The sequence below is a fragment of the Ahaetulla prasina genome, chromosome 1 (genome assembly GCF_028640845.1).
Source record: "Ahaetulla prasina isolate Xishuangbanna chromosome 1, ASM2864084v1, whole genome shotgun sequence".
Taxonomy (NCBI): domain Eukaryota; kingdom Metazoa; phylum Chordata; class Lepidosauria; order Squamata; family Colubridae; genus Ahaetulla; species Ahaetulla prasina.
The window spans coordinates 313,948,596-313,963,628 of NC_080539.1; positions in this window are offsets into that span (position 1 = coordinate 313,948,596).

The window sequence follows — 15,033 nt, forward strand, 5'->3', positions numbered from 1 at the left end:
GATAGGACCTGTGTTTAACTCATAGAATCATCTATTGCAATGTCCTTCCTGTTAAAGACTACTTCAGCTTCAATCACAACAATACAAGAGCAAACAATAGATTTAAACTTAATGTTAACCGCTTCAATCTTGACTGCAGAAAATATGACTTCTGTAACAGAGTTGTTAATTCTTGGAACACACTACCTGACTCTGTGGTCTCTTCTCAAAATCCCCAAAGCTTTAACCAAAAACTGTCTACTACTGACCTCACCCCATTCCTAAGAGGTCTGTAAGGGGCGTGTATAAGAGCACAAATGTGCCTACCGTTCCTGTCCTATTGTTTCCTTTCATTATATCCAATTAATATAGTTCTTGCATGCTTATGCTTATATATATGCTTATATATTATATAGTTACTTTCATGCTTATGCTTATATATACTGTTGTGACAAAATAAATAAAATTAAAAGAATTTTAAAAAAATCTGGAAATCTGGCTTGAAGAGGTTTACCAATTAGATTACTCTGCCTACCAGGTAACTCTGCATTGCAGCCAGCTACAGAAATTTCTTTCCTAAGGGAATTCAATATCCACACTGAAGATTGGCCAGTCAGGAGTGGCTACCATGATAATAATGGAGCTATCCTATCTGAGCCTATATGTTTAGCAGAACACATGCTGGATTTGGTATTCTTTTCAGCTGGAGATAATCATTTGGATATGGAGGCATTTTCTGAAACTTTGTTGATGTGAGCAATCAGTTTAAGACCGGTCAGTTTTATACTGGTAACTGTTATAAATCTTTGCAGCAGTAAATAGTTATGTCTGTACCTGAAGAATGTCCCACTTCATTTATTAATACTACTATTGAAACGTTGGCAATTCTATGGTTTGTGGAGATGATCTGGGCAATTGACACTATTCTTCCTAAGTATTATCTTCCTTCTAATAAAGTCAGTTTGGTGTTTTGGATTACTAGGGATCTGAAAGCAATGAAGCAGATGGGAAGAATGCAGGATTGTAAAAATCAATCAAATCAGATTGAGCATAAATGCATAAAAAAGAATATATTTTTCTTCCCCCGTTGCAATTGAATGAAAGCAATCAGTGAATGTTTTCATACAGCATGGAATATCTTCCATCAAGTTTTTTTGGGGAAGAAAGCAAACAGTCACTATGGACAGTTTTTATCATTCTTTGCAGACAAAGACCTTGATTTGGGGCCTTATGTTGATAGTCTAAGGGAGATACTCTTCAATTACTTGTCTTGTTCACATGGATTTTTTTCCCCATCTTGTAGATCTTAACAGTGTGGATAAGAAGTTAAGACAATCTTCTCATTTGGTCATTGCCCCTCCTGGTTGATTTATTTGACCAAACTACTTAGTTAAGAGAAATAATTAATTATTAGGCAGCCATTTGTTTGGCCATAAACACAAAAATCCACTTGAACAATTAAAACAATATTTATAACGAGAAACTTGAGCTTGTTTTCTTTTGCATATTTCTTGACATCTGAGTTTCATTTGGAAGATAGCCACTCTCACTGAACAGAGTGAAGGAAAAGGAAAGTGTACTTCCTTGTCATAAACCTGTTTGTCTTCAATTGCTCCTAAATGCTGCAGTTTGCCAGCTGATATAACAACAACCCACCCATTTAGCATATTGAGTTAATGGTCACTACTCATCTGGACATTCTCTTCCAGTTTGATGGTTGTAAATCCCTTTCCCCCATTCTTATACTTTTTTCCTTTGCTTCCGCATAGCTTTTCTCTCTTTCTCTCTGACATAATGTTAGCCCTTCATGGTAGACTACCTAAGAAATCAATGTCATGTAGATCAGTATTACTTTTACTGTAAACCTATAGTAACAGAAACTTGCTAGTCTAAATATGATTCTTGCTCCTTTCCTTCATCTTCATGTGAACTGGGAAGAAGCTTATCTGAGATGTTTCCTGAGATTATTTTCTTGGCCTGGGTTCAAGCCCCACTTATCTGACCATTGCCTTGGTAGCAGCTTTTCATCCTGTCCTTCAAGGCCATTCCCTATTTCATCTATATCTAATTTTCTCTACAGATTGAATATGAGTTCAGGTAGTCAGAATTTTACATAGCAACCTTGTGTCCCCCAGGTATGCTTACTCCTTCTGTAAAAGGCAAATACAGTATTTTTCTCTCTTTGTTTTTAGTTTTAAAAGCCCCACTTGGACTTCACAGTCACCTTTAGAGTAGCTGTGTTACATCTTCAGCATACAGATCTTTTGTTTAAGATTGATAAACCTCTCTGAAAAAGCACTCTCCAATCACCCACCAACCACCGTTCCCTTTAAGTTGGAATTGACACATCAAGAAACATTGTCTTAATGAAAAAGAATGCACGCGGCCTCCATCCTTCCCATTTTAGCATAGGAATGAATTGTTAAATTGTATTATGCCACAAAATAATTTTTCCCAGACATTTCTTTATTAGAAAGAATTAGAAATATAGATTATTGTGATGATAATGAGGATAATGATGATGGCAATGATGATGATTGAATAGCTTAAAATAATGTTGATGGGTGAAATGTGGAATACATCTTTGGATCACAATTATCTCATGCACACATAGCCTATCTAAAAGGGTTCATATGCCTTCTGTTGAATGTAGAAATCAGGAGGGTCTAGCGGCAGCCCCATACTAATGCATCACTGAATAATGATCATTTAAAACTATTTAACCCATTATGCAGAGATAAAGCCAAACTGGAGTGTTGCACCCAATCAAACTCACCCACAAAAGAATGCCCCATATGTTTGCAAATACATGTTTGCTTGCAGTCACATTTTACGTGATGTGCCCTAAATGCATCTAATTTAGAAGGATGGAGATGGGCCAGGAAGTCATTGGGAAATGAGGAATTGCAGGTTTCATAAAACAGTTGAGTAAAACAAGTGGCTTTTTTCTTTACAGTAATAATCAAGAAGATGAGGAAGCTAGTATTTCTTTCCACAAGGTTAGGTTTCTTGCACAGATTGCTCTTGGGTAAAACCTGTCAAGACGAGCTATCTGGAAAAGCAATGGTTGTCTTGCCTTAACTCAGCATTGGGTTACACAAGGCAGGCTGAAGAGGTGAAAGCATTTTTGTGAGTACAGTGCTATCCTGTTGCTACTTGAAACTCATTTGATCTCAGTAAAACATCATCAGTTTCTGTTTATTTTCTTTATGTTAGGCCTGGAGTTAATATAGTTAGACATTTACAAAGAGACATTGACAGTTACACCCATAATAAACCCAGCACTTTAATCCAGTGTGAAAGCTGACAATATGGTATTTGGATAATAATGTAACTATATAAATGTGTGAGGAAGTCTTAAGGCTCAGCATAACTGGCAGCTTGCATATGAGTTTTGCTGTCACTTAATGGTTAACAAACCACCATCACTCAAAAAAAGGGGGAAAAGCAAGGGCTAGTACTATGGAGTCACTTCATAAGGTAAAGATAAAGGAAGGGCTAAATTGTGCATTGTTTTTGGCACTTGATGTGTGCCTAAAAAGACTCTTGTTTCAAATACATATGTCCTGATGTTAAATTCCTTCTGTATCTTGCCAATGATACAATGAAGATGCAAGAGATAACTTTTTCAACATCTGCAGAGAACCTCTGAGTCTCTTTTTGCAAGAAGACCTATTTATTCTCTTTGTTGACCTTTCACCAAATGAAGTGCCACTTTTCCCAATGTAATGCCTTTCCTGTGTTACAACAGTGCTCATTCTGAATCTGGAGGTTCTGTTTATTTGATTTTATATATCTGGACTGTTGACATCTCTGGAAGGAACAGATCAGAGAAGACTGGTACAGATAATCAATAATTAATATTAATTAATCAATAATATTAATTGCCATATTTTTAGAGTATAAGACTCTCTGGAGTATAAGACGCACATTAGTTTTTGGGGAGGAAAACAAGAAAGAAAATTTCTGCCTTTGCCTACCAGCATCCATTGGTAGTCATCTGGCTAGCGTCCTTGCAGCACACAGCAAACAGCCTGGTCAGCTTCAGCACATTATCGCAGCCTGATTCAGCATGAGCAGCTGATTGGTGGTTGGATCGGCCTCCTGGAATATCACCAATCAGTTGTTCCAGGCTGCGGGGATCGCCATAGCTCATCACCGCCTCTGCGCATTGCGTTTTTGGCCTCCATGAGCTCCATTTTAGACCCATTCCAGGCTGCAGGGATATAGTTATAAGGAGTGGATTGGGTTCAATGTCAAAGAAAACTGATCTAATAATTTTATTATGTCAATTTTCCCTTATTCACCAGAAATATATATTACAAGTAAAATACCAAATATATACCAATATATACAGAATATTAAGTTGATAATATGACTGCAATTTTCAGAAACACTTTTCCTTTGGAAAGTCTGTGTATGCATAATTTTTGATAAGAGAAAAGCAGAGGATACCAAAATCCATTCAGAATCCTGCTATTCATCTAATAGTGGGGTAGCTGATTTTGTAAGCCTATTCTCATATCATGTCATGCCCAAGTTCTTTTACATCTTTAGATGGAATGTAATTCCTGTTCCTGGGTATGCCTGCTTAAATTCTTGTAGTACCCAATGTCAGTGCTTAAGAACTATCTCAGAACTGCAAATGTGAAAGCTACATTCAGAATCAGCTTTTCAGGTCTATGCATTTCAGATTTCCTCCATTTCACAAATCATCCGTTTAATCATTTTATAGATATGTAATCAGAAATAAAGTTCTTCATAGCATCAAATGTAATAATAGGTTGAAAATCTTGAAAATAACTCAGGACTCTTTGTATAGGATAAATGCGGTCCTGAGCTGATAATAAAGAATATCCATTCCTCAAAGAATACAGAATATATACATCAGCAAATATAAATTTGGTATAAAATGGCTTGTCGTGAATGCAACTGTTTGAGGGCTCCTGGATTGGAGCTGAAAGGCGAAAGGGAAGCAGTATGCTCCTTCCCATATTGGGGCAGACCAGGTACTTCAACAGAAACACACACACACACACGCAAAAACACACAATTTTTGAAAAAACAACCAGGAACAATATCTTCTTGAGTAAATAATGTTTTTAATCCCAATTTAATGTCAAGGATGACATTAATCAATGACTCTATTAAGGGGCACAGAGTTAGTTTTTAAGCAAACAAGAATGTTAGTGAAAATGAGCTGATTTTCAGGACTGGACCAGATGTAAACATGAAAAATCTTTCTATCTAAAATAGTAATTTTGTTAGAACTAGGTTTCAAGGGCAATAGACAAGTAATTAACTAACCCATATTTGCTCTATCATTTGATAATCTCGCAATTCCCATAATAGAAATATTATTTAGATTGAGTGTTACAAAACAAGTTGTCAGATCCTTGCTAACTATCCTGTTGTTCTATCATAATTAACATAATCATGTTCAGCAATAATTCTCCAGACGACATAAACCAGGGGTATTTACAGTATGGCATAAACCTGACCAAGGATTTTATTATTATTATTAAAATCTATTTCAATATTTCAATCAGAATAAATTATCTGTACATTGGGTAAAAATTATAATTATCAGCAATCTTTTGCCGCTAATGTCAAACTCTTAAAATAGAAGCACTTTAAAGCTAATTTAAAATTAAGCTGAAAATATGTGTTTCATGAAATAAATGTGGTATATGACTTGTTCCAATATGTACATTAGTAGGATATTAACTGTCTCCTAGCCTGGTCTCAATCACTGTAAAATGACAAAAAAAATCCATCAGAATCCAAATTATCCTGCAGTAGTTCTGTGGCAAGCCTGCTACGATATGCCGAAATTATATTAAGCTGACTGTAGGACTTTTTCATCACAGGCATCATGAATTAATCATCATAGCAATAGTGGCTATGACATTATGGAGGCACAGAGGGAACAGAAATTACAAGGGACTTTAGTGCTTTTTCACTCCTTTTCTTTTTTGCAGAACCACATTTAGACTCATCAAATCGTCTCTGCTTATAACTCCCTGTTCTGTCTAGAAATCCAAACTAAAGCATCTTTGATGAACGTCTAGCCCCATTCCCCTTGAAACTCATCCAGTAAAGTGAAGGCTACAGTCTTCCAAGGTGACTGATTTCATTGCTGAACCATTAAGAAATTACCCCTAATATTCAACCATAGTCTATCTTTCCATAGCTTAAATCTGTTATACCATATCCTGCATTTTATGATTTTTAAAAAAGCAGATCTGGCCTTCTATTATGTATACTCCTTCTTAAAATCTAATACCTTAAGACTATTTTCAGATTTGCTGATTTACCAGGATATGAATTTTGACTTGAGATAGATAGTTCAATAATAATAATAAAAAAATACCCACAGCATATCTGCTTGTGGAAAGGATTGTTCCATGTGTGGAAGATTAAAAATAAAATGTTGATTTTACAAAGCTACTTTTCACATGTTATGACTCTGCTGGAGGATATGTCCTCAGATGAGAAGGATGAAACTAGAAAACTTTGGTAACAGCAATCCTATGGCTAGAGATTTCAGCAGCATGGGAGTCAATGACTTCACTTGGGCTTTTATGGAACCAGCAACTTCCCAGGATTCCTCACCTATAGCTGCTGACAATCTCTCAAATTCAGAAGTTCAACTCCTTACATCTAGACAGAGGTGCCTAACGAAGTTTCAGGAGACAAAAATCTATTTTGTGGATCTGAGAAACTAGCTAAAAGGTTGTCAGCTTCCCAAGCAGACCAGAAAGAAAACTTAACAAGATGAATTAATTCTACTTTATTGAAAGGCTATGTTAATATTATCTTGAAAGTACAGTTCTCTATTTTCTCTTTTTACCACCTGATAAGTGTTGTGACCTAGGCCTAAGTAGTTATTACCAGACACAACCTGTCCTAAACAAACATATTTTATTAGAACAGCTGAGAATTACTTAGTCCAAATTAATTCCAAAACAAATCCTTCAGAAAAAGTCCTTCGGCCTTATCACAAACCTTTGTCTTCTTTGGCACCAAAGGCTTTTCTTGGCAATGCCTCACGAAGCACCAACTAGAAACAAATGTAACAACATTGCTTTCCTACAAAGAGCCCAAGAGCCATTACTGTTCTTTTAAGCCTTATGGGAGGGAGCAATCATCTCCTGGCCTTACTCCCAAGTCCTCCTTTTTGCTTTAGCTGCTCTTGCCTTCTGGCAGCTTTTTGCACGTGTGCACTAGGAATAGGCTCATCCTGTTCCTCTGCCTCTCTGCTGTCTGCCTATGGAGGCTCGAGTCCAAGCTGATTTCAGGACTGGCTCATTGTCCTCCCAGCCTCCTCACTGTCTGACTCAGCTGCCAGCTCCACAAGCTGCTGGTGGACCACAACTGTTGTGACCCAGGCCCAAGTAAGTAGTAATAAACTCAGTCTATGAAAAAACAAACTTTATTCGAACAGCTGGGAATTACTTCATTCCCAGTGTCATTCAACTCAAAGTAAAACAAATACCTTCCAACACAAATTCTCATTTATCTCGCAAACCTTGGTCCAATTAGGCAAACTGCCAAAGGCCCTTCCTGGCAAATGTCAAGAAGCCACAAAAACAAAGATGTAGATCGTCTTCTGCTAAAAGACGAAGCAGAACACGCAGCAGAAGACGCAGCAGAACATGCAGCTACAATGTTGTTTTCCGGCAAAGGCCAAACACCGGTGCTGGTCTGTTTTAAGCCTTATGGGAGGGGCCAATCATCTCTTGGCCCTACTCCCAAGTTGTCCTCTCTGCTTGAGCTGCTCTTGCCTTCTGGCAGCTCTTCTCATGCGTGCATTAGGAACAGGCTCCTCCTGTTCCTCTGCCTCATTACTATCAGTCTCTGAAGGCTCTGGAGTCCGCACCTCACTTCCTGATGGCTCTGGCCTCACTTCAGCCTCATCACTGTCCAACTCCATTGCCAGCTCTCCACAACAACAACAACAATAAGTTAGAACGGATTCTTTCTCAATTTCTTTCTCTGTTCACTATTCAGTTAATGGGCTCCTCTTCCTTTTATCCCTATTATTCGCTGGGCAATATTTCTTCCCTCACCACCCTGCCCTGCCTTCTAATGTTATTGTTGCATTCCATTACAAAGGCATGGGAGAGCTCCTAGGTTTCAACTGCTGTAGATGCTCAGTGCAGCTTATTTATTGCATTTGCTCCCTGTTAAAATACTCAGAAGAACTCTTCAGAGCTGAAGTGCATCTTTGCCATATCTCAGGCCTCGGATTTTGCTCATGCTGTCAGTTGCCTCTCCTCTGGATTCCTCATCTGATTGCTTATTGGCCTTGATCTGGCCTGACCTACTTGACCACAAGCACAACCTAGTTTCAGCTGTATCTTTTCAAAAATTTCTTATATACTGGTTGTAAAACAGCCTACTTCACTTGTAGGGAGAAGTGCCATTTGGCTCACCAGAGGTAAGATCTTCTCCATAAGACCACGTCAACAATAATAATAATAATCCATTAATAATTCTAGACCTCTTTCTCCTGATCAAACACAGAATAGTCACTTTCAGTATTCTCACTCTGGATAAACAAACCAGATAGGCTGATTCCACCTGATGAACTTGCAAATGCATAGATAAAATAATGATATTTTTTTTTAAAAAAAACCTTTTTATAGCCTTGAAAAGTGCTGAGAAACATTGGAAACCAATGCAGTACCTGCAGAAAGCTTTATTCTATCTTAAGCTTTATTTTTATTTTCATGGAAATATTAGACACTTTGACACTTTGACTCTTTAAGCCATTCTAAATTACAGGATGTTACAGAGACAATTTCATAGGTTCCCTATTTATTTTGTTCTCTTTAGAGATTGCATATTTATACAGTTTGCCTCAATTCAGATTGATTCTAATTTATAAGTTTCTTACCTATCTTCTCTCTGACTCCGTACTATCATTTTTCAATCTTTCTTATATACAAGGAACTTTGAATTTGGGTAGATGAAATGGTATTTTTGGTGGGTTATTCGGTAGTCAGATAAAGAATACTGAGCTAGAAAGACAAACAGCTTGTTTTGTTTTAAACAAAACTCCCACTTCTGCAAGTTGTCTATCAGATGTGGAAGAAATCTGAGCAAATGTTGTACACTTTTTTGTCCTATCCAACAGGGAATAAATAAACAGAATCTAACAGCTGTGAATATTATCAGGATTTGCAGGATTTGCATTGTGCATACATTCTAGGTCAAAGAAATGATTGTTGCCTATAATTTAGTTGAAGCCTGAGTTTTTTAAAAAAAAAAAGAGATTTGGGGGTTTATTTTTGTAAGTGTTAGTAATTTGGTATAACACTGTATGAGCAGAATGAAAAATGATTTTAGTTGTGGTATAATTCTAGTAATGTTCACTTTGGTGCTTAAGCCATTGCAAAGATGCATTTTCAATTTTCACACTTCTAACAAAGATCAGACATACACTCAGGTTCATTATAAGACTGGCTTCTCTCAAACTATCTATAGTAGAAGACTACTTACTTTACCTTAGCTTCTAACTCCATCAAACCCACTCTAATTACCCTTGTTAACACCTTTTCTTGTCTTCCTAGAGTGCTGATATAATGTGGGTGGAGTGCATTGCATTTAATGAGCATCTCAAAGTCTTTTAGGCTGACAGAGGAGATGCCCTTAATGCTGGTCCCAAATTTTCACCAAGCTACTCAAAGAACTTTTGATTACATTTTATGGCTGCTTTGACACAGACATATCAAAGCAATGAACCCAAATCAAATGCTATAAGCCACATATAAAAGTGGCACACAAATCCGTGTACGGATGATGGTGTTGTATTTGCCTACTTTTAGGACACCAGATGTCTAAAAAATGAAATTAAAAATTGTATACGGATATCAATGCCTGTGATACATGCTGGATTCATTGTCCTTTCATTATAAAATGCAAATCTTTATATAATGCCCCCTTTTAAAAAAACTAGCCCATCAATTAAAGACCTAGCTCTTCTCTCAGACTTTGGCTAGGATGATAGGAGTCCCTTTTTGTGAGATGTTATATATTATGCTGACTGGATCTGCCATCTGTTTATTGCTATATTTTTATCTGGATCTTATATTTGCTGCTTTGTTTTATGCTGTGAGCCATCCAGAGTCAATAGGAGTTGGGCAACATCTAAGTCTAATTAATTAATTAATGGTGGTAGTATAAATTCCCCAAATTATAATGTTAGAAAACTGCCAAACCCTGTTGTTTGTACCAGACTGATGGCATTGAATGCTGAAAACTGGTGTCGTATTGATTAACAGTGTTCACAAATTCTCCTCCCTGTGGCATGCATGACTACAATATATAGGCATATATTGGTTTACTCTCATTCTTTTTTCTGACCCACAATCATTAAGTTTAATTTTAATGTACTTATTAAAAATGAATACTAGTGGAAGAAGATACTTGGTCTGCAAGCATTCCCCAGATTACAGTTTATGTTCTGACTTTCCAACAATCATCAAATTTATTCAAATTTGAATAAATAAATAAATCTATCTGCAAGATCTGGAGATGAATGTTTTAGTGGTTCAGAGCCAGAAAAGTAAGACATTTATTCTAGACCCATTTCCATCACACTTACTTTCTCCTTGCTGTGCTTATATACAACCCAGAATTAGATCATGTGGTTCATATGCAGTACTTGACTTGAAAAAGCTTCTGTACTAAAGATATAAATGGGCTATATAGTCAGAGTATAGTTACCAGTGAGTAAACCTATTGAATTCATTAATATTGTCCCCAAGTACAGTTCTGCTGTATAATATCTACAATTTTCATGTTTAAGACCAGGTTGGAAAAATATTCTGTAGAATTTATTTATGTGGTACTTGTCAGTTAACAATGTTTAGATCAAATGTTGGATATTAATGAGGATGTTCATATGGCTACAGTAGAGGTTTTCTACCCTAGGATTTTGAGAGGACTTGACAAGGATAGAGGGAAAGGAGGGAAAATCCATCTACACAAGTAACCAAAAAAGTCTGCCTATTAAAAGAGTGTATGTATGTATGTTATGTTATGTTATGTGTGTATGTATGTATGTATGTATGTATGTATGTATGTATGTATGTATGTATTACAAGGAGTGCTTCATTCATTGCTGCTTAAAGCTATAAATATGGATCCTAGTTATTAATAATGCTTCTGTTAGGTCTTGTGGTTTCAATATGGAGATAATTGACAAGGTTACAGCAACATTAAATGCATATTATAATAATAAACCTAATGGATTTGTAGCACATTTTCATACCCAGAGACAGATCAATTTAATCAAATTCACTTTTGCTCAAGGTCTCATTTTTCCAACTTGAATTTTAGTGCATCAAATTATCATATCTGTTTCATTGTCCATCAAAAATGGACAAAAATCTGCATAGAAAAATGCAGGTTTTAAACAGCTTTTGCAAACAATTTTCTGAACATAATTCAGATATTTTGAAAAATATAGAGCAAAATCTCTTGTTCATGTGTTGGCATGGGAAGATTAAATCAGACATCAAAATGCAAATTGAATGAATTGCTTACTTCTTCCTAATTCAGTTGCAATTATGAAATAGCAGTTTTATCCTATTGCTGTCAATTTAAACATATGCTTAAATACTTCCAATTAAAATCGGTGGGATTTCAAAGTAGTCAGAAAACTGCTACAGTTTTCCTTTCATTGTATAGAGTAAGCAACCTGAGTCGCTTTCATTTTCACTGGAATGAGGAAAAAAAGCTAGTTAGTTGTTTATATGTCATGGTAGGCAGAAACTCCAAGAAAGGGTTGTGTTTTGTAATACATGATAGATATCTTTGCACAATTCTGCCAGGTTGATTTTGTTACTGTAATTTTACTACAATTTCAATTGATAGGAAAATTGTCACCTCATTCAAAGTTATTTATTGTGAAATCCTACTGAAGTCAGTGGGAATCTGCACACCCTTTTAAGATCATTTACATTCCACTCAGAAGAATATAACAAGAAGGCATGATACCTCTTGTATATGTTATTCTCATACTGCCAAGAAAGTTATTTGTGCTTAACAACACCAAAAACATATTGTTGCTTTGCTTATTTAGGATATAGCTCTTAACGCAAGCTCTAGACAAAACAAGGATCTATGAAACTATGAGAAACAAATGCTGGAGCCTGGCTGAATATACTTTACTAATCTGATTTGGATATTTGCTGAAAAAAGAACTGGTTTTTTTCCACCATTTTCTTAAAGAATACACTCTAAACCATCAAAAGGCACCATTTTAAAGCCAGTATTATTTTAATGATTCTTTGAAAAAAGAATCACTTTTTACACTTTGCTCTTGTGAATTTGATGACTAATTATTCTTTTAACTTTATTCATAATACTATGTGTATCTGAAAGTATCTAGATTGAACTTTGATACAAATTTGGTCTTAATTCTAAATTAAATCTAATGGTTCAGAGATAATAGTAAAATGGGTAATATCTAACTAGCGCAGATTAACCATTGGTTATATACATACTTACTGTAATGATTTAACTATATTAGTTAACAATAACTCCCCAGGAGATTAATGGAGAGAATAACATTTTTTGTAACATTTAGGTATATTGTACTATGTATAGATGCTATATTTTGATAGCTGCAAAGTACACCTCAAAGAATATGTGCTTAGTGTCAGAGTATGAATATTCCTAGACTGGAATAGATCAGCCAATGGGGACTGAATGGAGACATGGTAACAAGGTCAGCCAATGAATAGGCATAGCAACTAAGTCAGCCAATGGGACTGATTGGTGAATTGAAACTGAAACTGGAAAGAGTCTGGGTGTGGCTCAGCTCTGAGACTGTGCAAAAGGGAAACTGAAAACTAGTCTGTGTATTAAGCTCTGAGCGCTGAAGCTGCAAACTTGTCTGTCTGCTGTACTCTGTTTGTGTTTTGCTTGTAACTGCTACATTGGAAGAAATCTGCTGTTAGTGTTGTAAATTTATCTTCATGTATTATTATGTATATAAAGAAGTTAATGAATCCTGCTGAATCAGTTTACCTGCGTATGCTTTCTGGATTTGATTTTTCTGCAACAAACTCTGACCATTTATTTTTCAGGGGTTAAATTGCTGATGGTCAACTTCAATTATTTCGTTTTTAAACTAGACAAAGGTTGAGGAGCTCTTCATGTATAGTTCCTGACTACCCTAGATGGGCTTAAAAAGAGAGAGAGAAAGTGATGGGGAAAGTCATTTTAACACTGTCATCAGTTGGGTGTAATGTAATCCTCAGAATGGCAGTGAAAATATGCTTGATCGAATTGTGCTTTGATAATGGCACCCAATTAACTGACAAACTATGAACTGGCTTTTTCCTGCAGGGACTTTCCTAGAACCTCTACTTTATGAATGAATGCAGTCCACAAACAACCACAGGAAAATATGAATTCAGCACAACTACAGAGTCAGTGCTTCTGCTTTGGCATTCTCTGTGATCTGGACTTTCCAAATTTTTTAGAAAAATAAATAAATAAGTGGAACTCTATTGCAAAGAGATTTAAAGAGAAGGGAACAAAATCCTGATCTAGGATAAAATGGCATGTGATGTCAGTTTCAGAGGTAATATCCAATAGTATTAGGTAAAGAAGTGCTTCCTAGTTCTTAGAGTTTCCAACGTGTGGATAATGTTTCTTCTGCGTTATTTCACAAGCATTACTGTCAGTTTGATTCAGAATACTTCATTGTGCTCCTTGTGGTGCTGCTTCATACCAGGCTTCTCAGTTTCATTGTTTATCTACTTGGTTCTTGTTTTTATTACTAAGAGAGCAGAGATTTTACATGCCACATCCTATTTATTTGAAAAAAGTAAAAAAAAATAATAATGCCTTGATTAAATGATTGTAGGCAGCTATCACATATCAAGTAAGAGGTTTATTTATAACCATGGAAGCTTTTTGGAAGAATACTGGGCTTAGTTTTGTTTCAACAGAGGGAAATGAATTAAAATAAGGGAAAACAATACATCCAGGAGAAGATTTCCTGCCTGACTGCTGCACAGAGGTCAATAGGATCTGCTGTATCACAAAAGCATCCAGTGGAAAAGACAGTCTTTAGAGCACATGAAAATAAATTTACAAAAGCAAGCGAGCTAGCGATGGAGTTTGTCACTATCTTAAATGAAGACATAGCTTGAACAAATCCATAATACTTTAACCAAGGCCATGAAATCTAAAAACATTTGAAGCAGGTGAATCTTCAGAACCACAGCTTCTGGCATTGCTCATTATTGGCCATACTAAACAGAGATGCTGGGAGTTGCAGTCCATTCCCCTGCCCTGCTTTAAAATAACTTCTTTAAAAATATGGTGTTTGACTATGTAGTTTCACATCAAGCTATGAAAATGTTTGTTTTGGAATCCTGGAACTCAGTGACGTGGACAAATTGCTATGAAACAGAATAACTTTCATACACACCCACCAACACACACATAACTATTTCTGGTTGTGATTACAACCAGAGTACTTGCGTGAAGTAAAAATCTTCAGCAATTAAAAAAACTACGCAAAAATAACAGAAATGTTAGCATTCAGTAGTATGTATTAATAATATTACTAATAATGTTACCTATAATGTAATATAGACGGGGGGGGAATCTAATAAATAAGCCTTCTTCCAAACTGTATTAGCAATAAAAGGTGGATAATTTGGGGAACCTATATAGATTCCTTTTATTTTTATTAAGACAATGCAAGTTGGATAAAGCTCTTATCTTTCTCATGAAACAAGTAATATTAGCAGCCAGGGATACAATATTAGGCTATTAGTACACAATTTATTATAGGATGTGAGTTGTCCTTAGCTTTTGAAGGGTGGGCCTTTTTCCTTACCCTAAAAGGCGTTTAAAGCCAGGACAAGTAAATGTGTAGAGCAAAACCAAATCTAAATTTGGTTTAATTTAAGGCAATTAATGCAAACACTTTCTATATATGTAACAATTATTCATTTCTGTAATACTAATAATTAGAGGTAAGCTGCAATTTTGGGAGGCATTTGTAGAGTACCCAAGGTT